Below are 27,294 nucleotides of genomic sequence, written 5' to 3'. Positions count from 1 at the left end.
AAAAAACGCTTAAGAAGAGGAGAACGTAAATATAGGGAGTAAAAAAAATAAAAACGTAAAATGTACGGTAAAGGATAGCGATATAAATAAAAGCAATGCGTAAAATTAATTATAAGAAAAGAAAACAAAAGTTTGACATGAAGAAAAAAAAACGTAAATTATAATAAGGAGTAAATTTAGTATTAAATAAAGGTAGAAAGGAGTAAATGTGGCGCATAAAAAAACGAAGAAATAAAAGCAGTGCATAAAAATGTCAGCCATGTACGAGAAGAAAAAACGCTTCGAGTATGTGTAAAAGCTATGTCCAAAATACAATAAAATGTAAAATTAAACATAACTTTTTATGCGCAGGAAAAATAAATGTGTGAAGACAGGCGAAAAAATAAAATATAAAGTAGATATTGTGTTAATTAAGTAAAAAAATCAAATATAGCGGGAAAAATAATGCATAAAAAAGTAGACGTAAAAAAAAAAAACGCTTTAGAAGAGGAGAAGCGTAAATATAGGGCGTAAAAAAAATTAAAACGTAAAATGTACGGTAAAGGATAGCGATATAAATAAAAGCAATGCGTAAAATTAATTATAAGAAAAGGAAACAAAAGTATGACATGAAGAAAAAAAAACGTTATATAGCGGGAAAAATAATGCATAAAAAATAAACGTGAAAAAAAACGCTTTAGAAGAGGAGAAGCGTAAATATAGGGCGTAAAAAAAATAAAAACGTAAAATGTACGGTAAAGGTTAGTGATATAAATAAAAGCAATGCGTACAATTAATTATAAGAAAAGGAAACAAAAGTATGACATGACGAATAATAAACGTAAATTATAATAAGGAGTAAATTTAGTGTTAAATAAACGTAGAAACAAGTAAATGTGACGCATAAGAAAAACGAAGAAATAAAAGCAGCTCATAAAAATGTCAGCCATGTACAAAAAGAAAAAACGCTTCGAGTAAAGTATAAAAGCTATGTCCAAAATACAATAAAATGAAAAATTAAACATAACTTTTTATGCGCAAGAAAAATAAATGCTTGAAGACAGGCGAAAAAATAACTCATAAAAAAAATAAAATATAAAGTAGATATTGTGTCAATTATGTAAAAAAAAACAAAAACAAATATAGCGGAAAAAATAATGCATGAAAAAGTAAACGTGAAAAAAAAACGCTTAAGAAGAGGAGAACGTAAATATAGGGAGTAAAAAAAATAAAAACGTAAAATGTACGGTAAAGGATAGCGATATAAATAAAAGCAATGCGTAAAATTAATTATAAGAAAAGGAAACAAAAGTATGACATGAAGAAAAAAAAAACGTAAATTATAATAAGGAGCAAATTTAGTATTAAATAAACGTAGAAACGATTAAATGTGGCGCATAAAAAAACGAAGAAATAAAAGCAGCGCATAAAAATGTCAGCCATGTACAAGAAGAAAAAACGCTTCGAGTATGTGTAAAAGCTATGTCGAAAATACAATAAAATGTAAAATTAAACATAACTTTTTATGCGCAAGAAAAATAAATGCGTGAAGACAGGCGAAAAAATAACTCATAAAGAAAAATAAAATATAAAGTAGATATTGTGTTAATTAAGTAAAAAAAAAAAAAAAAAAATATAGCGGGAAAATTAATGCATGAATAAGTAAACGTGAAAAAAAAAACGCTTAAGAAGAGGAGAAGCGTAAATATAGGGCCTAAAAAAATAAAAACGTAAAATGTATGGTAAAGGTTAGCGATATAAATAAAAGCAATGCGTAAAATTAATTATAAGAAAAGGAAACAAAAGTATGACATGAAGAAAAAAAAACGTAAATTATAATAAGGAGTAAATTTAGTGTTAAATAAACGTAGAAACAAGTAAATGTGACGCATAAAAAAACGAAGAAATAAAAGCAGCTCATAAAAATGTCAGCCATGTACAAGAAGAAAAAACGCTTCGAGTAAAGTATAAAACCTATGTCCAAAATACAATAAAATGTAAAATTAAACATAACTTTTTATGCGCAAGAAAAATAAATGCGTGAAGACAGGCGAAAAAATAACTCATAAAAAAAAATAAAATATAAGGTAGATATTGTGTTAATTATGTAAAAAAAAAAAAAAAAAAAAAACAAATATAGCGGAAAAAATAATGCATAAAAAATTAAACGTGAAAAAAAAAACGCTTAAGAAGAGGAGAAGCGTAAATATAGGGCGTAAAAAAAATAAAAACGTAAAATGTACGGTAAAGGTTAGCGATATAAATAAAAGCAATGCGGAAAATTAATTATAAGAAAAGGAAACAAAAGTATGACATGAAGAAAAAAAAACGTAAATTATAATAAGGAGTAAATTTAGTATTAAATAAACGTAGAAACGAGTAAATGTGGCGCATAAAAATGTCAGCCATGTACAAGAAGAAAAAACGCTTTGAGTAAGTATAAAAGCTATGTCCAAAATACAAAAAAATGTAAAATTAAACATAGCTTTTTATGCGCAAGAAAAATAAATGCGTGAAGACAGGCGAAAAAATAACTCATAAAAAAAAATATATATATAAAATAGATATTGTGTTAATTAAGTAAAAAAATCAAATATAGCGGGAAAAATAATGCATAAAAAAGTAAACGTGAAAACAAAAACGCTTAAGAATAAGAGAAGCGTAAATATAGGGCGTAAAGAAAATAATAACGTAAAATGTACGGTAAAGGATAGCGATATAAATAAAAGCAATGCGTAAAATTAATTATAAGAAAAGGAAACAAAAGTATGACATGAAGAAAAAAAAACGTAAATTATAATAAGGAGTAAATTTAGTAATAAATAAACGTAGAAACGTGTAAATGTGGCGCATAAAAAAACGAAGAAATAAAAACAGCTCATAAAAATGTCAGCCAAGTACAAGAAGAGAAAACGCTTCGAGTAAAGTATAAAAGCTATGCCCAAAATACAATAAAATGTAAAATTAAACATAACTTTTTACGCGCAAGAAAAATAAATGCGTGAAGACAGGCGAAAAAATAACTCATAAAAAATATAAAATAGATATTGTGTTAATTAAGTAAAAAAAACAAATATAGCGGGAAAAATAATGCATAAAAAAGTAAACGTGAAAAAAAAACGCTTAAGAAGAGGAGAAGCGAAAATATTGGGCGAAAAAGTAAAAAACGTAAAATGTACGGTAAAGGATAGTGTTATAAATAAAAGCAATGGGTAAAATTAATTATAAGAAAAGGAAACAAAAATATTATATAAAGAAAAAAAAAGGAAATTATAATAAGGAGTAAATTTAGTATTAAATAAACGTAGAAACGAGTAAATGTGGCGCATAAAAAAAACGAAGAAATAAAAGCAGGGCATAAAAATGTCAGTCATGTACAAGTTGAAAAAACGCTTCGAGTAAATTATAAAAGCTATGTCCAAAATACAATAAAATGTAAAATTAAACATAACTTTTTATGCGCAGAAAAAATAAATGTGTGAAGACAGGCGAAAAAATTAAATATAAAGTAGATATTGTGTTAATTAAGTAAAAAAAATCAAATATAGCGGGAAAAATAATGCATAAAAAAGTAAACGTGAAAAAAAAACGCTTTAGAAGAGGAGAAGCGTAAATATAGAGCGTAAAGAAAATAAAAACGTAAAATGTACGGTAAAGGATAGCGATATAAATAAAAGCAATGCGTAAAATTAATTATAAGAAAAGGAAACAAAAGTATGACATGAAGGAAAAAAAACGTAAATTATAATAGGGAGTAAATTTAGTATTAAATAAACGTTGAAAAGAGTAAATGTGGCGCATAAAAAAACGAAGAAATAAAAGCAGCGCATAAAAATGTCAGCCATGTACAAGAGGAAAAAACGCTTCGAGTAAAGTATAAAAGCTGTGTCCAAAATACAATAAAATGTAAAATTAAACATAACTTTTTATGCGCAAGAAAAATAAATGCGTGAAGACAGGCGAAAAAATAACTCATAAAAAAATAAATAAAAAGTAGATATTGTGTTAAGTAAAAAAAAACAAATATAGAGGGAAAAATAATGCATAAAAAAGTAAACGTGAAAAAAAACGCTTAAGAAGAGGAGAAGCGTAAATATAGGGCGTAAAAAAGTAAAAACGTAAAATGTACGGTAAAGGATAGCGATATAAATAAAAGCAATGCGTAAAATTAATTATAAGAAAGGAAAACAAAAGTATGACATGAAGAAAAAAAAACGTAAATTATAATAAGGAGTAAATTTAGTATTAAATAGACGTAGAAAGGAGTAAATGTGGCTCATAAAAAAACGAAGAAATAAAAGCAGTGCATAAAAATGTCAGCCATGTACAAGAAAAAAAAACGCTTCGAGTATGTGTAAAAGCTATGTCCCAAATACAATAAAATGTAAAATTAAACATAACTTTTTATGCGCAAGAAAAATAAATGCGTGAAGACAGGCGAAAAAATAACTCATAAAGAAAAATAAAATATAAAGTAAATATTGTGTTAATTAAGTAAAAAAAAAAAACAAATATAGCGGGAAAAATAATGCATAAAAAAGTAAACGTGAAAAAAAAAAACGCTCTAGGAGAGGAGAAGCGTAAATATAGGGCGTAAAAAAAATAGAAACGTAAAATGTACGGTAAAGGTTAGCGATAAAGCAATGCGTAATATTAATTATAAGAAAAGGAAATTATAATAAGGAGTAAATTTAGTATTAAATAAGCGTAGAAACGAGTAAATGTGGCGCATAAAAAAAACGAAGAAATAAAAGCAGGACATAAAAATGTCAGTCATGTACAAGTTGAAAAAATGCTTCGAGTAAAGTATAAAAGCTATGTCCAAAATACAATAAAATGTAAAATTAAACATAACTTTTTATGCGCAGAAAAAATAAATATAAAGCAGATATTGTGTTAATTAAGTAAAAAAATCAAATATAGCGGGAAAAATAATGCATAAAAAAGTAAACGTGAAAAAAAAACGCTTAAGAAGCAGAGAAGCGTAAATATAGGGCGTAAAAAAAATAAAAACGTAAAATGTACGGTAAAAGTTAGCGATATAAATAAAAGCAATGCGTAAAATTAATTATAAGAAAAGGAAACAAATGTATGACATGAAGAAAAAAAAACGAAAATTATAATAGGGAGTAAATTTAGTATTAAATAAACGTAGAAAGGAGTAAATGTTGCGCATAAAAAAACGAAATAAAAGCAGCGCATAAAAATGTCAGCCATGTACAAGAAGAAAAAACGCTTCGAGTAAAGTATAAAAGCTATGTCCAAAATACAATAAAATGTAAAATTAAACATAACCTTTTATGCGCAAGAAAAATAAATGCGTGAAGACAGGCGAAAAAATAACTCATAAAAAAAATAAAATATAAGGTAGATATTGTGTTAATTATGTAACAAAAAAAAAAAAAACAAATATAGCGGAAAAAATAATGCATAAAAAAGTAAACGTGAAAAAAAAACGCTTAAGAAGAGGAGAAGCGTAAATATAGGGCGTAAAAAAAATAAAAACGTAAAATGTACGGTAAAGGTTAGCGATATAAATAAAAGCAATGCGGAAAATTAATTATAAGAAAAGGAAACAAAAGTATGACATGAAGAAAAAAAAACGTAAATTATAATAAGGAGTAAATTTAGTATTAAATAAACGTAGAAACGAGTAAATGTGGCGCATAAAAATGTCAGCCATGTACAAGAAGAAAAAACGCTTTGAGTAAGTATAAAAGCTATGTCCAAAATACAATAAAATGTAAAATTAAACATAACTTTTTATGCGCAAGAAAAATAAATGCTTGAAGACAGGCGAAAAAATAACTCATAAAAAAAATAAAATATAAAGTAGATATTGTGTCAATTATGTAAAAAAAAAAAACAAATATAGCGGAAAAAATAATGCATGAAAAAGTAAACGTGAAAAAAAAAACGCTTAAGAAGAGGAGAACGTAAATATAGGGAGTAAAAAAAATAAAAACGTAAAATGTACGGTAAAGGATAGCGATATAAATAAAAGCAATGCGTAAAATTAATTATAAGAAAAGGAAACAAAAGTATGACATGAAGAAAAAAAAACGTAAATTATAATAAGGAGTAAATTTAGTGTTAAATAAACGTAGAAACAAGTAAATGTGACGCATATAAAAACGAAGAAATAAAAGCAGCTCATAAAAATGTCAGCCATGTACAAGAAGAAAAAACGCTTCGAGTAAAGTATAAAACCTATGTCCAAAATACAGTAAAATGCAAAATTAAACATAACTTTTTATCCGCAAGAAAAATAAATGCGTGAAGACAGGCGAAAAAATAACTCTTAAAAAAGATAAAATATAAAGTAGATATTGCGTAAATTATGTAAGAAAAAAAAACAAATGTAGCGAGAAAAATATTGCATAAAAAAGTAAACGTGAAAACAAAAACGCTTAAGAATAAGAGAAGCGTAAATATAGGGCGTAAAGAAAATAAAAACGTAAAATGTACGGTAAAGGATAGCGATATAAATAAAAGCAATGCGTAAAATTAATAATAAGAAAAGGAAACAAAAGTATGACATGAAGAAAAAAAAACGTAAATTATAATAAGGAGTAAATTTAGTATTAAATAAACGTAGAAAGGAGTAAATGTGGCGCATAAAAAAACGAAGAAATAAAAGCAGTGCATAAAAATGTCAGCCATGTACAAGAAGAAAAAACGCTTCGAGTATGTGTAAAAGCTATGTCGAAAATACAATAAAATGTAAAATTAAACATAACTTTTTATGCGCAAGAAAAATAAATGCGTGAAGATAGGCGAAAAAATAACTCATAAAGAAAAATAAAATATAAAGTAGATATTGTGTTAATTAAGTAAAAAAAAAAAAAAAAAAATATAGCGGGAAAATTAATGCATGAATAAGTAAACGTGAAAAAAAAAACGCTTAAGAAGAGGAGAAGCGTAAATATAGGGCCTAAAAAAATAAAAACGTAAAATGTATGGTAAAGGTTAGCGATATAAATAAAAGCAATGCGTAAAATTAATTATAAGAAAAGGAAACAAAAGTATGACATGAAGAAAAAAAAACGTAAATTATAATAAGGAGTAAATTTAGTGTTAAATAAACGTAGAAACAAGTAAATGTGACGCATAAAAAAACGAAGAAATAAAAGCAGCTCATAAAAATGTCAGCCATGTACAAGAAGAAAAAACGCTTCGAGTAAAGTATAAAACCTATGTCCAAAATACAATAAAATGTAAAATTAAACATAACTTTTTATGCGCAAGAAAAATAAATGCGTGAAGACAGGCGAAAAAATAACTCATAAAAAAAAATAAAATATAAGGTAGATATTGTGTTAATTATGTAAAAAAAAAAAAAAAAAAAAACAAATATAGCGGAAAAAATAATGCATAAAAAATTAAACGTGAAAAAAAAAACGCTTAAGAAGAGGAGAAGCGTAAATATAGGGCGTAAAAAAATAAAAACGTAAAATGTACGGTAAAGGTTAGCGATATAAATAAAAGCAATGCGGAAAATTAATTATAAGAAAAGGAAACAAAAGTATGACATGAAGAAAAAAAAACGTAAATTATAATAAGGAGTAAATTTAGTATTAAATAAACGTAGAAACGAGTAAATGTGGCGCATAAAAATGTCAGCCATGTACAAGAAGAAAAAACGCTTTGAGTAAGTATAAAAGCTATGTCCAAAATACAAAAAAATGTAAAATTAAACATAGCTTTTTATGCGCAAGAAAAATAAATGCGTGAAGACAGGCGAAAAAATAACTCATAAAAAAAAATATATATATAAAATAGATATTGTGTTAATTAAGTAAAAAAATCAAATATAGCGGGAAAAATAATGCATAAAAAAGTAAACGTGAAAACAAAAACGCTTAAGAATAAGAGAAGCGTAAATATAGGGCGTAAAGAAAATAATAACGTAAAATGTACGGTAAAGGATAGCGATATAAATAAAAGCAATGCGTAAAATTAATTATAAGAAAAGGAAACAAAAGTATGACATGAAGAAAAAAAAACGTAAATTATAATAAGGAGTAAATTTAGTATTAAATAAACGTAGAAAGGAGTAAATGTGGCGCATAAAAAAACGAAGAAATAAAAGCAGCGCATAAAAATGTCAGCCATGTACAAGAGGAAAAAACGCTTCGAGTAAAGTATAAAAGCTATTTCCAAAATACAATAAAATGGAAAATAAAACATAACTTTTTATGCGCAGAAAAAATAAATGTGTGAAGACAGGCGAAAAAATAACTCATAAAAAAAATATATATAAAGTAGATATTGTGTTAATTAAGTAAAAAAATCAAATATAGCGGGAAAAATAATGCATAAAAAAGTAAACGTGAAAACAAAAACGCTTAAGAATAAGAGAAACGTAAATATAGGGCGTAAAGAAAATAAAAACGTAAAATGTACGGTAAAGAATAGCGATATAAATAAAAGCAATGCGTAAAATTAATTATTAAGAAGAGGAAACAAAAGTATGACATGAAGAAAAAAAACGTAAATTATAATAAGGAGTAAATTTAGTAATAAATAAACGTAGAAACGTGTAAATGTGGCGCATAAAAAAACGAAGAAATAAAAACAGCTCATAAAAATGTCAGCCAAGTACAAGAAGAGAAAACGCTTCGAGTAAAGTATAAAAGCTATGCCCAAAATACAATAAAATGTAAAATTAAACATAACTTTTTACGCGCAAGAAAAATAAATGCGTGAAGACAGGCGAAAAAATAACTCATAAAAAAATAAATAAAAAGTAGATATTGTGTTAAGTAAAAAAAAACAAATATAGAGGGAAAAATAATGCATAAAAAAGTAAACGTGAAAAAAAACGCTTAAGAAGAGGAGAAGCGTAAATATAGGGCGTAAAAAAGTAAAAACGTAAAATGTACGGTAAAGGATAGCGATATAAATAAAAGCAATGCGTAAAATTAATTATAAGAAAGGAAAACAAAAGTATGACATGAAGAAAAAAAAACGTAAATTATAATAAGGAGTAAATTTAGTATTAAATAGACGTAGAAAGGAGTAAATGTGGCTCATAAAAAAACGAAGAAATAAAAGCAGTGCATAAAAATGTCAGCCATGTACAAGAAAAAAAAACGCTTCGAGTATGTGTAAAAGCTATGTCCCAAATACAATAAAATGTAAAATTAAACATAACTTTTTATGCGCAAGAAAAATAAATGCGTGAAGACAGGCGAAAAAATAACTCATAAAGAAAAATAAAATATAAAGTAAATATTGTGTTAATTAAGTAAAAAAAAAAAACAAATATAGCGGGAAAAATAATGCATAAAAAAGTAAACGTGAAAAAAAAAACGCTCTAGGAGAGGAGAAGCGTAAATATAGGGCGTAAAAAAAATAGAAACGTAAAATGTACGGTAAAGGTTAGCGATAAAGCAATGCGTAATATTAATTATAAGAAAAGGAAATTATAATAAGGAGTAAATTTAGTATTAAATAAGCGTAGAAACGAGTAAATGTGGCGCATAAAAAAAACGAAGAAATAAAAGCAGGACATAAAAATGTCAGTCATGTACAAGTTGAAAAAATGCTTCGAGTAAAGTATAAAAGCTATGTCCAAAATACAATAAAATGTAAAATTAAACATAACTTTTTATGCGCAGAAAAAATAAATATAAAGCAGATATTGTGTTAATTAAGTAAAAAAATCAAATATAGCGGGAAAAATAATGCATAAAAAAGTAAACGTGAAAAAAAAACGCTTAAGAAGCAGAGAAGCGTAAATATAGGGCGTAAAAAAAATAAAAACGTAAAATGTACGGTAAAGGATAGCGATATAAATAAAAGCAATGCGTAAAATTAATAATAAGAAAAGGAAACAAAAGTATGACATGAAGAAAAAAAAACGTAATATAGCGGGAAAAATAATGCATAAAAAAGTAAACGTGAAAAAAATATCTTTAGAAGAGGAGAAGCGTAAATATAGGGCGTAAAAAAAATAAAAACGTAAAATGTACGGTAAAAGTTAGCGATATAAATAAAAGCAATGCGTAAAATTAATTATAAGAAAAGGAAACAAATGTATGACATGAAGAAAAAAAAACGAAAATTATAATAGGGAGTAAATTTAGTATTAAATAAACGTAGAAAGGAGTAAATGTTGCGCATAAAAAAACGAAATAAAAGCAGCGCATAAAAATGTCAGCCATGTACAAGAAGAAAAAACGCTTCGAGTAAAGTATAAAAGCTATGTCCAAAATACAATAAAATGTAAAATTAAACATAACCTTTTATGCGCAAGAAAAATAAATGCGTGAAGACAGGCGAAAAAATAACTCATAAAAAAAATAAAATATAAGGTAGATATTGTGTTAATTATGTAACAAAAAAAAAAAAAACAAATATAGCGGAAAAAATAATGCATAAAAAAGTAAACGTGAAAAAAAAACGCTTAAGAAGAGGAGAAGCGTAAATATAGGGCGTAAAAAAAATAAAAACGTAAAATGTACGGTAAAGGTTAGCGATATAAATAAAAGCAATGCGGAAAATTAATTATAAGAAAAGGAAACAAAAGTATGACATGAAGAAAAAAAAACGTAAATTATAATAAGGAGTAAATTTAGTATTAAATAAACGTAGAAACGAGTAAATGTGGCGCATAAAAATGTCAGCCATGTACAAGAAGAAAAAACGCTTTGAGTAAGTATAAAAGCTATGTCCAAAATACAATAAAATGTAAAATTAAACATAACTTTTTATGCGCAAGAAAAATAAATGCTTGAAGACAGGCGAAAAAATAACTCATAAAAAAATAAAATATAAAGTAGATATTGTGTCAATTATGTAAAAAAAAAAAACAAATATAGCGGAAAAAATAATGCATGAAAAAGTAAACGTGAAAAAAAAAACGCTTAAGAAGAGGAGAACGTAAATATAGGGAGCAAAAAAAATAAAAACGTAAAATGTACGGTAAAGGATAGCGATATAAATAAAAGCAATGCGTAAAATTAATTATAAGAAAAGGAAACAAAAGTATGACATGAAGAAAAAAAACGTAAATTATAATAAGGAGCAAATTTAGTATTAAATAAACGTAGAAACGATTAAATGTGGCGCATAAAAAAACGAAGAAATAAAAGCAGCGCATAAAAATGTCAGCCATATACAAGAAGAAAAAACGCTTCGAGTATGTGTAAAAGCTATGTCGAATATACAATAAAATGTAAAATTAAACATAACTTTTTATGCGCAAGAAAAATAAATGCGTGAAGACAGGCGAAAAAATAACTCATAAAGAAAAATAAAATATAAAGTAGATATTGTGTTAATTAAGTAAAAAAAAAAAAAAAAAACAAATATAGCGGGAAAATTAATGCATGAAAAAGTAAACGTGAAAAAAAAACGCTTAAGAAGAGGAGAAGCGTAAATATAGGGCGTAAAAAAAATTAAAACGTAAAATGTACGGTAAAGGATAGCGATATAAATAAAAGCAATGCGTAAAATTAATTATAAGAAAAGGAAACAAAAGTATGACATGAAGAAAAAAAAACGTAAATTATAATAAGGAGTAAATTTAGTGTTAAATAAACGTAGAAACAAGTAAATGTGACGCATATAAAAACGAAGAAATAAAAGCAGCTCATAAAAATGTCAGCCATGTACAAGAAGAAAAAACGCTTCGAGTAAAGTATAAAACCTATGTCCAAAATACAGTAAAATGCAAAATTAAACATAACTTTTTATCCGCAAGAAAAATAAATGCGTGAAGACAGGCGAAAAAATAACTCTTAAAAAAGATAAAATATAAAGTAGATATTGCGTAAATTATGTAAGAAAAAAAAACAAATGTAGCGAGAAAAATATTGCATAAAAAAGTAAACGTGAAAACAAAAACGCTTAAGAATAAGAGAAGCGTAAATATAGGGCGTAAAGAAAATAAAAACGTAAAATGTACGGTAAAGGATAGCGATATAAATAAAAGCAATGCGTAAAATTAATAATAAGAAAAGGAAACAAAAGTATGACATGAAGAAAAAAAAACGTAATATAGCGGGAAAAATAATGCATAAAAAAGTAAACGTGAAAAAAAACGCTTTAGAAAAGGAGAAGCGTAAATATAGGGCGTAAAAAAAATAAAAACGTAAAATGTACGGTAAAGGTTAGCGATATAAATAAAAGCAATGCGTAAAATTAATTATAAGAAAAGGAAACAAAATTATGACATGAAGAAAAAAAAAACGAAAATTATAATAGGGAGTAAATTTAGTATTAAATAAACGTAGAAAGGAGTAAATGTTGCGCATAAAAAAACGAAATAAAAGCAGCGCATAAAAATGTCAGCCATGTACAAGAAGAAAAAACGCTTCGAGTAAAGTATAAAAGCTATGTCCAAAATACAATAAAATGTAAAATTAAACATAACTTTTTATGCGCAAGAAAAATAAATGCGTGAAGACAGGCGAAAAAATAACTCATAAAAAAAATAAAATATAAGGTAGATATTGTGTTAATTATGTAAAAAAAAAAAAAAAACAAATATAGCGGAAAAAATAATGCATAAAAAAGTAAACGTGAAAAAAAAACGCTTAAGAAGAGGAGAAGCGTAAATATAGGGCGTAAAAAAATAAAAACGTAAAATGTACGGTAAAGGTTAGCGATATAAATAAAAGCAATGCGGAAAATTAATTATAAGAAAAGGAAACAAAAGTATGACATGAAGAAAAAAAAACGTAAATTATAATAAGGAGTAAATTTAGTATTAAATAAACGTAGAAACGAGTAAATGTGGCGCATAAAAATGTCAGCCATGTACAAGAAGAAAAAACGCTTTGAGTAAGTATAAAAGCTATGTCCAAAATACAATAAAATGTAAAATTAAACATAACTTTTTATGCGCAAGAAAAATAAATGCTTGAAGACAGGCGAAAAAATAACTCATAAAAAAAATAAAATATAAAGTAGATATTGTGTCAATTATGTAAAAAAAAAAACAAATATAGCGGAAAAAATAATGCATGAAAAAGTAAACGTGAAAAAAAAACGCTTAAGAAGAGGAGAACGTATATATAGGGAGTAAAAAAAATAAAAACGTAAAATGTACGGTAAAGGATAGCGATATAAATAAAAGCAATGCGTAAAATTAATTATAAGAAAAGGAAACAAAAGTATGACATGAAGAAAAAAAAACGTAAATTATAATAAGGAGCAAATTTAGTATTAAATAAACGTAGAATCGATTAAATGTGGCGCATAAAAAAACGAAGAAATAAAAGCAGCGCATAAAAATGTCAGCCATGTACAAGAAGAAAAAACGCTTCGAGTATGTGTAAAAGCTATGTCGAAAATACAATAAAATGTAAAATTAAACATAACTTTTTATGCGCAAGAAAAATAAATGCGTGAAGACAGGCGAAAAAATAACTCATAAAGAAAAATAAAATATAAAGTAGATATTGTGTTAATTAAGTAAAAAAAAAAAAAACAAATATAGCGGGAAAATTAATGCATGAATAAGTAAACGTGAAAAAAAAACGCTTAAGAAGAGGAGAAGCGTAAATATAGGGCCTAAAAAAATAAAAACGTAAAATGTACGGTAAAGGTTAGCGATATAAATAAAAGCAATGCGTAAAATTAATTATAAGAAAAGGAAACAAAAGTATGACATGAAGAAAAAACAACGTAAATTATAATAAGGAGTAAATTTAGTATTAAATAAACGTAGAAAGGAGTAAATGTGGCGCATATAAAAACGAAGAAATAAAAGCAGTGCATAAAAATGTCAGCCATGTACGAGAAGAAAAAACGCTTCGAGTATGTGTAAAAGCTATGTCCAAAATACAATAAAATGTAAAATTAAACATAACTTTTTATGCGCAGAAAAAATAAATGTGTGAAGACAGGCGAAAAAATAAAATATAAAGAAAAATAAAATATAAAGTAGATATTGTGTTAATTAAGTAAAAAAATCAAATATAGCGGGAAAAATAATGCATAAAAAAGTAAACGTAAAAAAAAAAACGCTTTAGAAGAGGAGAAGCGTAAATATAGGGCGTAAAAAAAATTAAAACGTAAAATGTACGGTAAAGGATAGCGATATAAATAAAAGCAATGCGTAAAATTAATTATAAGAAAAGGAAACAAAAGTATGACATGAAGAAAAAAAAACGTTATATAGCGGAAAAAATTATGCATAAAAAATAAACGTGAAAAAAAAACGCTTTAGAAGAGGAGAAGAGTAAATATAGGGCGTAAAAAAAATAAAAACGTAAAATGTACGGTAAAGGTTAGTGATATAAATAAAAGCAATGCGTACAATTAATTATAAGAAAAGGAAACAAAAGTATGACATGACGAATAATAAACGTAAATTATAATAAGGAGTAAATTTAGTGTTAAATAAACGTAGAAACAAGTAAATGTGACGCATAAGAAAAACGAAGAAATAAAAGCAGCTCATAAAAATGTCAGCCATGTACAAAAAGAAAAAACGCTTCGAGTAAAGTATAAAAGCTATGTCCAAAATACAATAAAATGCAAAATTAAACATAACTTTTTATGCGCAAGAAAAATAAATGCTTGAAGACAGGCGAAAAAATAAATCATAAAAAAAATAAAATATAAAGTAGATATTGTGTCAATTATGTAAAAAAAAACAAACAAATATAGCGGAAAAAATAATGCATGAAAAAGTAAACGTGAAAAAAAAACGCTTAAGAAGAGGAGAACGTAAATATAGGGAGTAAAAAAAATAAAAACGTAAAATGTACGGTAAAGGATAGCGATATAAATAAAAGCAATGCGTAAAATTAATTATAAGAAAAGAAAACAAAAGTATGACATGAAGAAAAAAAAACGTAAATTATAATAAGGAGTAAATTTAGTATTAAATAAACGTAGAAAGGAGTAAATGTGGCGCATAAAAAAACGAAGAAATAAAAGCAGTGCATAAAAATGTCAGCCATGTACGAGAAGAAAAAACGCTTCGAGTATGTGTAAAAGCTATGTCCAAAATACAATAAAATGTAAAATTAAACATAACTTTTTATGCGCAGAAAAAATAAATGTGTGAAGACAGGCGAAAAAATAAAATATAAAGAAAAATAAAATATAAAGTAGATATTGTGTTAATTAAGTAAAAAAATCAAATATAGCGGGAAAAATAATGCATAAAAAAGTAAACGTAAAAAAAAAAACGCTTTAGAAGAGGAGAAGCGTAAATATAGGGCGTAAAAAAAATTAAAACGTAAAATGTACGGTAAAGGATAGCGATATAAATAAAAGCAATGCGTAAAATTAATTATAAGAAAAGGAAACAAAAGTATGACATGAAGAAAAAAAAACGTTATATAGCGGGAAAAATAATGCATAAAAAATAAACGTGAAAAAAAAACGCTTTAGAAGAGGAGAAGCGTAAATATAGGGCGTAAAAAAATTAAAAACGTAAAATGTACGGTAAAGGTTAGTGATATAAATAAAAGCAATGCGTACAATTAATTATAAGAAAAGGAAACAAAAGTATGACATGACGAATAATAAACGTAAATTATAATAAGGAGTAAATTTAGTGTTAAATAAACGTAGAAACAAGTAAATGTGACGCATAAGAAAAACGAAGAAATAAAAGCAGCTCATAAAAATGTCAGCCATGTACAAAAAGAAAAAACGCTTCGAGTAAAGTATAAAAGCTATGTCCAAAATACAATAAAATGCAAAATTAAACATAACTTTTATTCCGCAAGAAAAATAAATGCGTGAATACAGGCGAAAAAATAACTCATAAAAAAAATATATATATAAAATAGATATTGTGTTAATTAAGTAAAAAAATCAAATATAGCGGGAAAAATAATGCATAAAAAAGTAAACGTGAAAACAAAAACGCTTAAGAATAAGAGCAGCGTAAATATAGGGCGTAAAGAAAATAAAAACGTAAAATGTACGGTAAAGGATAGCGATATAAATAAAAGCAATGCGTAAAATTAATTATAAGAAAAGGAAACAAAAGTATGACATGAAGAAAAAAAAAGTAAATTATAATAAGGAGTAAATTTAGTATTAAATAAACGTAGAAAGGAGTAAATGTGGCGCATAAAAAAACGAAGAAATAAAAGCAGCGCATAAAAATGTCGTCAGCCATGTACAAGAAGAAAAAACGCTTCGAGTAAAGTATAAAAGCTATGTCCAAAATATAATAAAATGTAAAATTAAACATAACTTTTTATGCGCAAGAAAAATAAATGCGTGAAGACAGGCGAAAAAATAACTCATAAAAAAAATTAAATATAAGGTAGATATTGTGTTAATTATGTAAAAAAAAAAACAAATATAGCGGAAAAAATAATGCATAAAAAAGTAAACGTGAAAAAAAAAACGCTTAAGAAGAGGAGAAGCGTAAATATAGGGCGTAAAAAAAATAAAAACGTAAAATGTACGGTAAAGGTTAGCGATATAAATAAAAGCAATGCGGAAAATTAATTATAAGAAAAGGAAACAAAAGTATGACATGAAGAAAAAAAAACGTAAATTATAATAAGGAGTAAATTTAGTATTAAATAAACGTAGAAACGAGTAAATGTGGCGCATAAAAATGTCAGCCATGTACAAGAAGAAAAAACGCTTTGAGTAAGTATAAAAGCTATGTCCAAAATACAATAAAATGAAAAATTAAACATAACTTTTTATGCGCAAGAAAAATAAATGCTTGAAGACAGGCGAAAAAATAACTCATAAAAAAAATAAAATTTAAGTAGATATTGTGTCAATTATGTAAAAAAAAAAAACAAATATAGCGGAAAAAATAATGCATGAAAAAGTAAACGTGAAAAAAAAACGCTTAAGAAGAGGAGAACGTAAATATAGGGAGTAAAAAAAATAAAAACGTAAAATGTACGGTAAAGGATAGCGATATAAATAAAAGCAATGCGTAAAATTAATTATAAGAAAAGGAAACAAAAGTATGACATGAAGAAAAAAAAACGTAAATTATAATAAGGAGCAAATTTAGTATTAAATAAACGTAGAAACGATTAAATGTGGCGCATAAAAAAACGAAGAAATAAAAGCAGCGCATAAAAATGTCAGCCATGTACAAAAAGAAAAAACGCTTCGAGTATGTGTAAAAGCTATGTCGAAAATACAATAAAATGTAAAATTAAACATAACTTTTTATGCGCAAGAAAAATAAATGCGTGAAGACAGGCGAAAAAATAACTCATAAAGAAAAATAAAATATAAAGTAGATATTGTGTTAATTAAGTAAAAAAAAAAAAATATATATATAGCGGGAAAATTAATGCATGAATAAGTAAACGTGAAAAAAAAACGCTTAAGAAGAAGAGAAGCGTAAATATAGGGCCTAAAAAAATAAAAACGTAAAATGTATGGTAAAGGTTAGCGATATAAATAAAAGCAATGCGTAAAATTAATTATAAGAAAAGGAAACAAAAGTATGACATGAAGAAAAAAAAACGTAAATTATAATAAGGAGTAAATTTAGTGTTAAATAAACGTAGAAACAAGTAAATGTGACGCATAAAAAAACGAAGAAATAAAAGCAGCTCATAAAAATGTCAGCCATTTACAGAAGAAAAAACGCTTCGAGTAAAGTATAAAACCTATGTCCAAAATACAATAAAATGTAAAATTAAAGATAACTTTTTATGCGCAAGAAAAATAAATGCGTGAAGACAGGCGAAAAAATAACTCATAAAAAAATAAAATATAAGGTAGATATTGTGTTAATTATGTAAAAAAAAAAAAAAAAACAAATATAGCGGAAAAAATAATGCATAAAAAATTAAACGTGAAAAAAAAAACGCTTAAGAAGAGGAGAAGCGTAAATATAGGGCGTAAAAAAAATAAAAACGTAAAATGTACGGTAAAGGTTTGCGATATAAATAAAAGCAATGCGGAAAATTAATTATAAGAAAAGGAAACAAAAGTATGACATAAAGAAAAAAAAACGTAAATTATAATAAGGAGTAAATTTAGTATTAAATAAACGTAGAAACGAGTAAATGTGGCGCATAAAAATGTCAGCCATGTACAAGAAGAAAAAACGCTTTGAGTAAGTATAAAAGCTATGTCCAAAATACAAAAAAATTTAAAATTAAACATAACTTTTTATGCGCAAGAAAAATAAATGCGTGAAGACAGGCGAAAAAATAACTCATAAAAAAAAATATATATATAAAATAGATATTGTGTTAATTAAGTAAAAAAATCAAATATAGCGGGAAAAATAATGCATAAAAAAGTTAACGTGAAAACAAAAACGCTTAAGAATAAGAGAAGCGTAAATATAGGGCGTAAAGAAAATAATAACGTAAAATGTACGGTAAAGGATAGCGATATAAATAAAAGCAATGCGTAAAATTAATTATAAGAAAAGGAAACAAAAGTATGACATGAAGAAAAAAAAACGTAAATTATAATAAGGAGTAAATTTAGTATTAAATAAACGTAGAAAGGAGTAAATGTGGCGCATAAAAAAACGAAGAAATAAAAGCAGCGCATAAAAATGTCAGCCATGTACAAGAGGAAAAAACGCTTCGAGTAAAGTATAAAAGCTATGTCCAAAATACAATAAAATGGAAAATTAAACATAACTTTTTATGCGCAGAAAAAATAAATGTGTGAAGACAGGCGAAAAAATAACTCATAAAAAAAAAATATATAAAGTAGATATTGTGTTAATTAAGTAAAAAAATCAAATATAGCGGGAAAAATAATGCATAAAAAAGTAAACGTGAAAACAAAAACGCTTAAGAATAAGAGAAACGTAAATATAGGGCGTAAAGAAAATAAAAACGTAAAATGTACGGTAAAGGATAGCGATATAAATAAAAGCAATGCGTAAAATTAATTATTAAGAAGAGGAAACAAAAGTATGACATGAAGAAAAAAAACGTAAATTATAATAAGGAGTAAATTTAGTATTAAATAAACGTGTAAATGTGGCGCATAAAAAAACGAAGAAATAAAAACAGCTCATAAAAATGTCAGCCAAGTACAAGAAGAGAAAACGCTTCGAGTAAAGTATAAAAGCTATGCCCAAAATACAATAAAATGTAAAATTAAACATAACTTTTTATGCGCAAGAAAAATAAATGCGTGAAGACAGGCGAAAAAATAACTCATAAAAAAAAAAATATATAAAATAGATATTGTGTTAATTAAGTAAAAAAAACAAATATAGCGGGAAAAATAATGCATAAAAAAGTAAACGTGAAAAAAAAACGCTTAAGAAGAGGAGAAGCGAAAATATTGGGCGAAAAAATAAAAAACGTAAAATGTACGGTAAAGGATAGTGTTATAAATAAAAGCAATGGGTAAAATTAATTATAAGAAAAGGAAACAAAAATATTATATAAAGGAAAAAAAAAAGGAAATTATAATAAGGAGTAAATTTAGTATTAAATAAACGTAGAAACGAGTAAATGTGGCGCATAAAAAAAACGAAGAAATAAAAGCAGGGCATAAAAATGTCAGTCATGTACAAGTTGAAAAAACGCTTCGAGTAAATTATAAAAGCTATGTCCAAAATACAATAAAATGTAAAATTAAACATAACTTTTTATGCGCAGAAAAAATAAATGTGTGAAGACAGGCGAAAAAATTAAATATAAAGTAGATATTGTGTTAATTAAGTAAAAAAAATCAAATATAGCGGGAAAAATAATGCATAAAAAAGTAAACGTGAAAAAAAAACGCTTTAGAAGAGGAGAAGCGTAAATATAGGGCGTAAAGAAAAGCAATGAAAGATAATGAATGAAAGATAAATAAAAGCAATGCGTAAAATTAATTATAAGAAAAGGAAACAAAAGTATGACATGGAGGAAAAAAAACGTAAATTATAATAGGGAGTAAATTTAGTATTAAATAAACGTAGAAAAGAGTAAATGTGGCGCATAAAAAAACGAAGAAATAAAAGCAGCGCATAAAAATGTCAGCCATGTACAAGAGGAGAAAACGCTTCGAGTAAAGTATAAAAGCTGTGTCCAAAATACAATAAAATGTAAAATTAAACATAACTTTTTATGCGCAAGAAAAATAAATGCGTGAAGACAGGCGAAAAAATAACTCATAAAAAAATAAATAAAAAGTAGATATTGTGTTAAGTAAAAAAAAACAAATATAGAGGGAAAAATAATGCATAAAAAAGTAAACGTGAAAAAAAACGCTTAAGAAGAGGAGAAGCGTAAATATAGGGCGTAAAAAAGTAAAAACGTAAAATGTACGGTAAAGGATAGCGATATAAATAAAAGCAATGCGTAAAATTAATTATAAGAAAGGAAAACAAAAGTATGACATGAAGAAAAAAAAACGTAAATTATAATAAGGAGTAAATTTAGTATTAAATAGACGTAGAAAGGAGTAAATGTGGCTCATAAAAAAACGAAGAAATAAAAGCAGTGCATGAAAATGTCAGCCATGTACAAGAAAAAAAAACGCTTCGAGTATGTGTAAAAGCTATGTCCAAAATACAATAAAATGTAAAATTAAACATAACTTTTTATGCGCAAGAAAAATAAATGCGTGAAGACAGGCGAAAAAATAACTCATAAAGAAAAATAAAATATAAAGTAAATATTGTGTTAATTAAGTAAAAAAAAAAAACAAATATAGCTTGAAAAATAATGCATGAAAAAGTAAACGTGAAAAAAAAACGCTTAAGAAGAGGAGAAGCGTAAATATAGGGCGTAAAAAAGTAAAAACGTAAAATGTACGGTAAAGGATAGCGATATAAATAAAAGCAATGCGTAAAATTAATTATAAGAAAGAAAACAAAAGTATGACATGAAGAAAAAAAAACGTAAATTATAATAAGGAGTAAATTTAGTATTAAATAAACGTAGAAAGGAGTAAATGTGGCGCATAAAAAAACGAAGAAATAAAAGCAGCGCATAAAAATGTCAGCCATGTACGAGAAGAAAAAACGCTTCGAGTATGTGTAAAAACTATGTCCAAAATACAATAAAATGTAAAATTAAACATAACTTTTTATGCGCAGAAAAAATAAATATAAAGCAGATATTGTGTTAATTAAGTAAAAAAATCAAATATAGCGGGAAAAATAATGCATAAAAAAGTAAACGTGAAAAAAAAACGCTTAAGAAGCAGAGAAGCGTAAATATAGGGCGTAAAGAAAATAAAAACGTAAAATGTACGGTAAAGGATAGCGATATAAATAAAAGCAATGCGTAAAATTAATTATAAGAAAAGGAAACAAAAGTATGACATGAAGAAAAAAAAACGTAATATAGCGGGAAAAATAATGCATAAAAAAGTAAACGTGAAAAAAAAACGCTTTAGAAGAGGAGAATCGTAAATATAGGGCGTAAAAAAAATAAAAACGCAAAATGTACGGTAAAGGTTAGCGATATAAATAAAAGCAATGCGTAAATTTAATTATAAAAAAAGGAAACAAAAGTATTACATAAAGAAAAAGAAAACGTAAATTATAATAAGGAGTAAATTTAGTATTAAATAAACGTAGAAACGAGTAAATGTGGCGCATAAAAAACGAAGAAATAAAAGCAGCGCATAAAAATGTCAGCTATGTACAAGAAGAAAAAACGCTTTGAGTAATGTATAAGAGTTATGTCCAAAATAGTAGAAAGTAGGTAGTGCGTTATTTAAGTAAAAAAATATAAATTTAGCGATTAAAAATAATGCACAAAAAAATTAAACATGAAAAATAAACGCTTAAGAAGAGAAGAAGCGTAAATATAGGGCATAAGGAAAAAATACCATAAAATGTATGGTGAAGTATAGCGAAATAAATAAAAACAATGCTTAAATTAATGATTAGAAAAGGAAACAAAAGTATTACATAAAGAAAAAAAAGCCTGAAATATAATAAGGAGTAAATTTAATAAAAGTATAAATGTGGCGCATTAAAGTTAAAGCCATCCAGAAGTTATAGCAATGCGCAAAAGTAAAGTATCAAAAAACAAACCGCTTTAAGTAAAGAAAAAAAAAACGTGTAAAGTACAATAAATTTTAAAAGTTAAACATAACTTTTTATGCATAAAATAAAATAAATGCGTGAGGAAATGCGAAAAATTAACGCTTAAGAAAAATTATATATGAAGTAGATAGTGTGTTAATTAAGTAAAAAACAAATTTAACGAGTAAAAATAGTGCATAAAAAAGTATCGTTTAAGAAGATCAGATGTGTAAATATAGCTTATAAAGACCCGTAAAATGTACAGTAAAGTATAGCGTAAATGAATAAAAGAACTGCGCAAGAAAAGTAATCAAAAGCAATGCATTTAGAAAAGAAAGCGTAAATTTATTAATAGAATAAACGCCGAAACGAGTAAATGTAGCCCCTAAAGGTAACACATAAGAAAAGTAAAAGTCATGTAGAAGCAAAAAAAACATTCGTTTTAAGTAATGTATCAAAGCGACGTGCAAAATACAATTAATTGTAAAAGCTAAACAAAACGTTTTATGCGCGAGAAAAATAAATACGTAAGGAGAGACCAAAAATTAACGCTTAATTAAATTAAAAATAGTGCATAAGAGAATAAAATATAAAGCAGATAGTGTGTAAATTAAGTAAAAAACAAAAAACAAATTTAACGTGTAAACATAATGCATAGAAAGTAAGCGTGAAAAAGTAACGCTTAAGAAGAGGAGAAACTTAAATATAGTGCATAAAGGAAAAAAAAACCTTAAAATGTACAGTAAAGAATTGCGTAAACTAGTAAAGCAATGTTTAAAAGTATTGCATAAGAAAATGAAACAAAAGTAATTGACGTAGTAAACAAACGTAAAATATAATAATGCGTAAATTTATAATAGAATACACGTAGAAACGAATAAATGCAGTGCATAAAAGTAACACGTAATAAAAGCAAATAAGTTAAAAACAATTCGTACAAAAGTAAAAGTCGTGTATAAGAAGAAGAAAAAACGCTTTAAGTTAAGTATAAAAGCAACGTGCTAACTACAATAAAGTGTAAAAGTTAAACATAACTTTATTATGGGTGTGAAAAATAAATGCGTGAGGAAAGGCGAAAAAATAGAGCATAAGAAAAATAAAATATAATGTTGATAGTGTTTATAAATTAAATTAAAAAAAATTAACGTTTAAAAAAAATGGACAAAAAGTAACACTTAGGACGATAAGTGTAAATATGCGTCATAAAGGAAAAAAATTCTAGTAAAATGTAGAGTAAAGGATAGCGCAAATAATTAAAAGCAACACGTAAAAGTAATGAGAAAAGAAAACAATAATAATGCATAAAGAAAAAAACGCATAAAATGAATTAACGCAAATTTAAAAGTAACTTAGAAGAAAAGTAAATGTTACGAATTTAAAAAAAATTAATTCGTATTAAATCATAACGCGTAAGAGACACGTAAGGAAAGTAAATGCGTAACTATAAAGAAGAGTAACGCGTAAAATATAAAGTGTGGAGAAAAGAATGAAAAGGAGCAACGCTTAAAATTAAGGCATAATAAAGTAAAGAAAGTCAAGGCGTAAATGCAACTCTAAATAAAAAGAAACACATAAGATAAAATGCATACATAGATCTTGTAAAATAAGGCATAAAAATTAACGCTTGAAGAAGTATAAAGAAGTATACGCGTATAAATAAATAACACATAAAAAAAGTAAATTTAAACTTAAGATAAGTTATGTGAAAGTATTTAATGTCTAAATGCAACGCATAAAGAAAAGTAATTCATAAAATTAAATAACACTTAAAGTAATGCGGAAGGAAAGTAAAAAATAATGCAGAAAAAACGTAACGCATGAAAAAAAGGAATTCACAAAATTTAATAACACGCAACAAAGTTAAGTAATAACGTTTGAAAGTTACGTAACAATGAAACGTATAAAAATAACTCATTCGCATAGAGAAAAGCAACGAGTAAAAAATCGTATATGAGAAATAATTGCGTAAAAGTAACACATTAAAAAACATCGCGTAAATTATAATGCATATTATAAGAAAAAAGTAACGCATTAAAAGGTAAAACGCGTAAAAGTACCAAATAAAGAAAAATAATCCATAAAATTAAGATTACACGTCAAAGAAAAGCCGTAGCGTGAAAGCAAAGCTTAAAGAAATGGAAAGCTTAAAGAAATGAAAAGCTTAAAGAAAATGGAAAACTGCATAAAAAAAAACGCATAAAAAGAAAGCTCATCGAAAAGTAAGAGTATAAATGTGACGTATAAAATAAAAGAGAGGAAAAAATGTACAGTAAATGTTGTTTAAAATAAGAAAAGTTAAGATAAGTAAGGAGTAAAAATTATAAGAGAAAGTAAAGTATTAAGAGAATTAGAGCCTAAAATATAAGGGGGACTGGAAAGTAACGTAGTTTTGGTGCATTTGATATTTATTATGAAGATTTTCTTTTTAATCAATAAAGTATTCACCCTCGTTAGCAGCAAGCTTTCAATGCCGGATCGAAAAGAAACGAATTGCTTTTTAAAACTAACGAATATTTAATGCCCCGAAAAACTACTTTCCGGTCCGCCTAATATAAGGAATGTAACGAGTAAAAGTGACGTCTGAAAAATGAAAACGCATTGAAGTCAAGCATAAATGAAAGTAAAGCGTGAAACGAAGCAAATCTCGAAATTAAAAGTAATGTGCAAAATAAGGAAACTCGTTAAAGTTACAAATATCAAAAGAAGAAGAAATAACGCATTATAAAATTAAAAGTAACTCTTAAGGTAAGTAAGGCGTACGGAAAAGTAATACATAAAAGTCAATAGCGCATTAAAAAGAAGTATTGTGCGTTATAGTTATGTGTAAGAAAATCGTACTCTAATAGTAACACAGAAGAAAAATTAAAGTAGTTTTTAAAAAAGTAAACGCGAAAAATATAAAACTTAAAAGTAGAGGTTAACTAGATACCGCTAAATGAAAAGTAACAAGTAAAATATAGGGAAAAGGATTAAATGTTAGGTTTAAAAACATAAAAATGCCACGCATAAAGAAAAAATATATCTAATTAAATTTGGTGAATAATTAGTTAAACAAACAAAAATCGTTAGATCTTTGAACAAGCGTAATAATGCTCTTCACTACATTCAGTCGGACAAAAAAAAAATAATAATAAACTACAAATTTACATCTCTTTAATAAAAATTGTTTTAGTTTTAAAAAAAAAACATTTCGAACTGATAGTTTAACAGTAAAATTTGTAAGAGCATGTTATAAAGAGGTTAAATAGTGCACTTTTTATTACAGGATCTTAAAAGATATCGATTTGTAGAAGTGGTTGTTAAAATCGATAAGTCGCAGAACTATTTGGAAGATTATAGTACATTATGATTCAGCTTATACCATCCTCGTCGTGTCCGTTACAGTCTCCATTGTACTTTAAATTGGCTCCTATGCAATTATTCCTATTTATGCAAGAACAATTTAAGATCTTCAAGAAACTGAAAGGATTTCCAAGTGTTACGATGGCGAACAATTCAAGTCACTGGACAGATTTGAGCGAGTTGATGAAGTAATCGCATATCTTTCGTGTATACATAAAAAGAACTGAAATATGTTAAGTCTGCTAAGTTATCTTATTTAAATGTAAATTTATTTTTCAAATATTTTACAGCTGATTCTTGCAAATGTAATTAAAATGTATGGCGTCTGTGTATCTTTCTTTACCCCCAAAAGCATGAAATAAGGTTCTAAAAATAAGAGTAAAACACAAATGTTATATTCTTGAAACTAAAATACAATTAAAAATTCATATCGCAAACTTTTAACTGAATCTTAATTTTATCGAAATCTCAGTTAATTGCTTTATGAAGTAAAATTTACATAATTTTTGTAAGATAGAATTCAATTGAAATACACTTTCTCATTTTGTTGCTTTATTACAAGTAAGCATGCTTAGTTAGATAAGAGATGAAAATATTTACCCCGTCCTGCCCCAATTCAGGGCACATGGGTAAATGTTAATTACAACCATGTAAAGAACATAAAGTGCATAAAATACAAAAGTCATATGACAACAGCTCGTAAACTTTGCGGGCGAACAAGACTGTTGAACCAAATTAGCCATCTGCAATTAGTCAGAATATTATATCTTTAAAAAAACATGACAAATATATCTGTCATGTATGTCATGAAAAGTCCAGTTCAACAGATCCTAAAGTATGGATTAAAAGCACAAATTTAAAGCACCAGCAATATTAGAAGCAAATTAAAATATAAATTGCCATTCTAGGTCAACAGACCCTTATATTGAGGCAATCAAATGGCATAAAATTTTTAAAAAAATTGGCTTAGTTAGAAAAGAGAGATACTATTTCAGTCATTGTGTAATTACATCTGAGCATTGGTTACAAATTCACTTATTGCAAAGTAAAAAGTAGCACTCTAAACAGGCAATTAGTTTGGTAAATACTAATATTCTAGTAAATGCTTGAACAAACTGTATAATAATTATTAGAAAATTATGGTTCCTGTAAACAATAGTGAAACAATAAGACACAAGCTAAACAGACTTAAGTGAAGTAAACGCTTAAACATAAACAACTCGTGAATTAGCGAGAGAATAAAGATAAGTAAAGCGTAATATATAATATCGGGCAAAATTAAAAGAAACTTATAAAAAGTAAATAATGAATGGGATAAGTGAAAACACACATAATAAGAGTAAACACGCAAATTACAAATATTAATGCTCAAAATATAATCTGTAATGGAGACGCATGAGGTAAGTAAAATTAAAAGGAAGTACAACATCATGTATAAAGTACTGGTAAGATAAGTAATTATAATGAGTGTAACAAGTAAAAGCAAAGCATTAAAGAGTAAACGTATATATAGCCATTTTTTGTCTATTGATATATAAAAGTTTTTTTGTAAAGCGAAGCATCTCAATTAACGCGTGAAGTCTATCCTTTAAAATAAAAATCGCCAAAAGTAAAAAATGTCATATAATTAAATTGTAGCATCTTGACAATTAACACGCAATAAAAGTAATCATGTAAATGTAAGGCATAGAGAAAAAATATCTTTTAAAATAAGCTACGAATATTATCATGCTTCAATTTACACCCAACTAATGCATAAAAAAGAAAGGCAAAAATGTAACTCGCAATATAAGAAAAGTAAAAGCTTAGAAGTAACGCATGAGATGCGTACACTCGTGAAAGAAAAGTAAGGCACAAACGAATAATACAACTTATAATTTTTTTTAAATGCAAGACTGTAGTAAATTTGTAAAATTAAACTCAAAGAAAAGTAACTCCTGAAATTATGCATAAGTAAAGCATACGAAAAAAGTAGCGCATAAAAAAATTTGATGTAATTCATAAGAATAAATTCGGAAAATATAAAACGTAACGCATAAGACAAGTATCGCTTAAGAATAAAT

The 27,294-nt window shown here is 26.2% G+C and overlaps 1 protein-coding gene across 1 annotated transcript in view; it reads left to right on the top strand.

Annotated features, from left to right (window-relative positions):
* LOC139424856 (uncharacterized) overlaps positions 1-27,081 on the top strand; it is a 165,038-nt gene extending 137,957 nt beyond the window's left edge. The window contains exon 18 of the mRNA XM_087158755.1: positions 25,155-27,081. The gene's annotated coding sequence lies outside the window, so the exon portion shown is untranslated. The remainder of the gene's footprint in view (positions 1-25,154) is intronic.
* Positions 27,082-27,294: the final 213 nt, after the last annotated feature.

Source organism: Parasteatoda tepidariorum, chromosome 3 (genome assembly GCF_982258835.1).
Source record: "Parasteatoda tepidariorum strain Cologne lab strain chromosome 3, Ptep-v5.0, whole genome shotgun sequence".
Taxonomy (NCBI): domain Eukaryota; kingdom Metazoa; phylum Arthropoda; class Arachnida; order Araneae; family Theridiidae; genus Parasteatoda; species Parasteatoda tepidariorum.
This window is presented reverse-complemented; position numbering and strand designations above follow the sequence as displayed.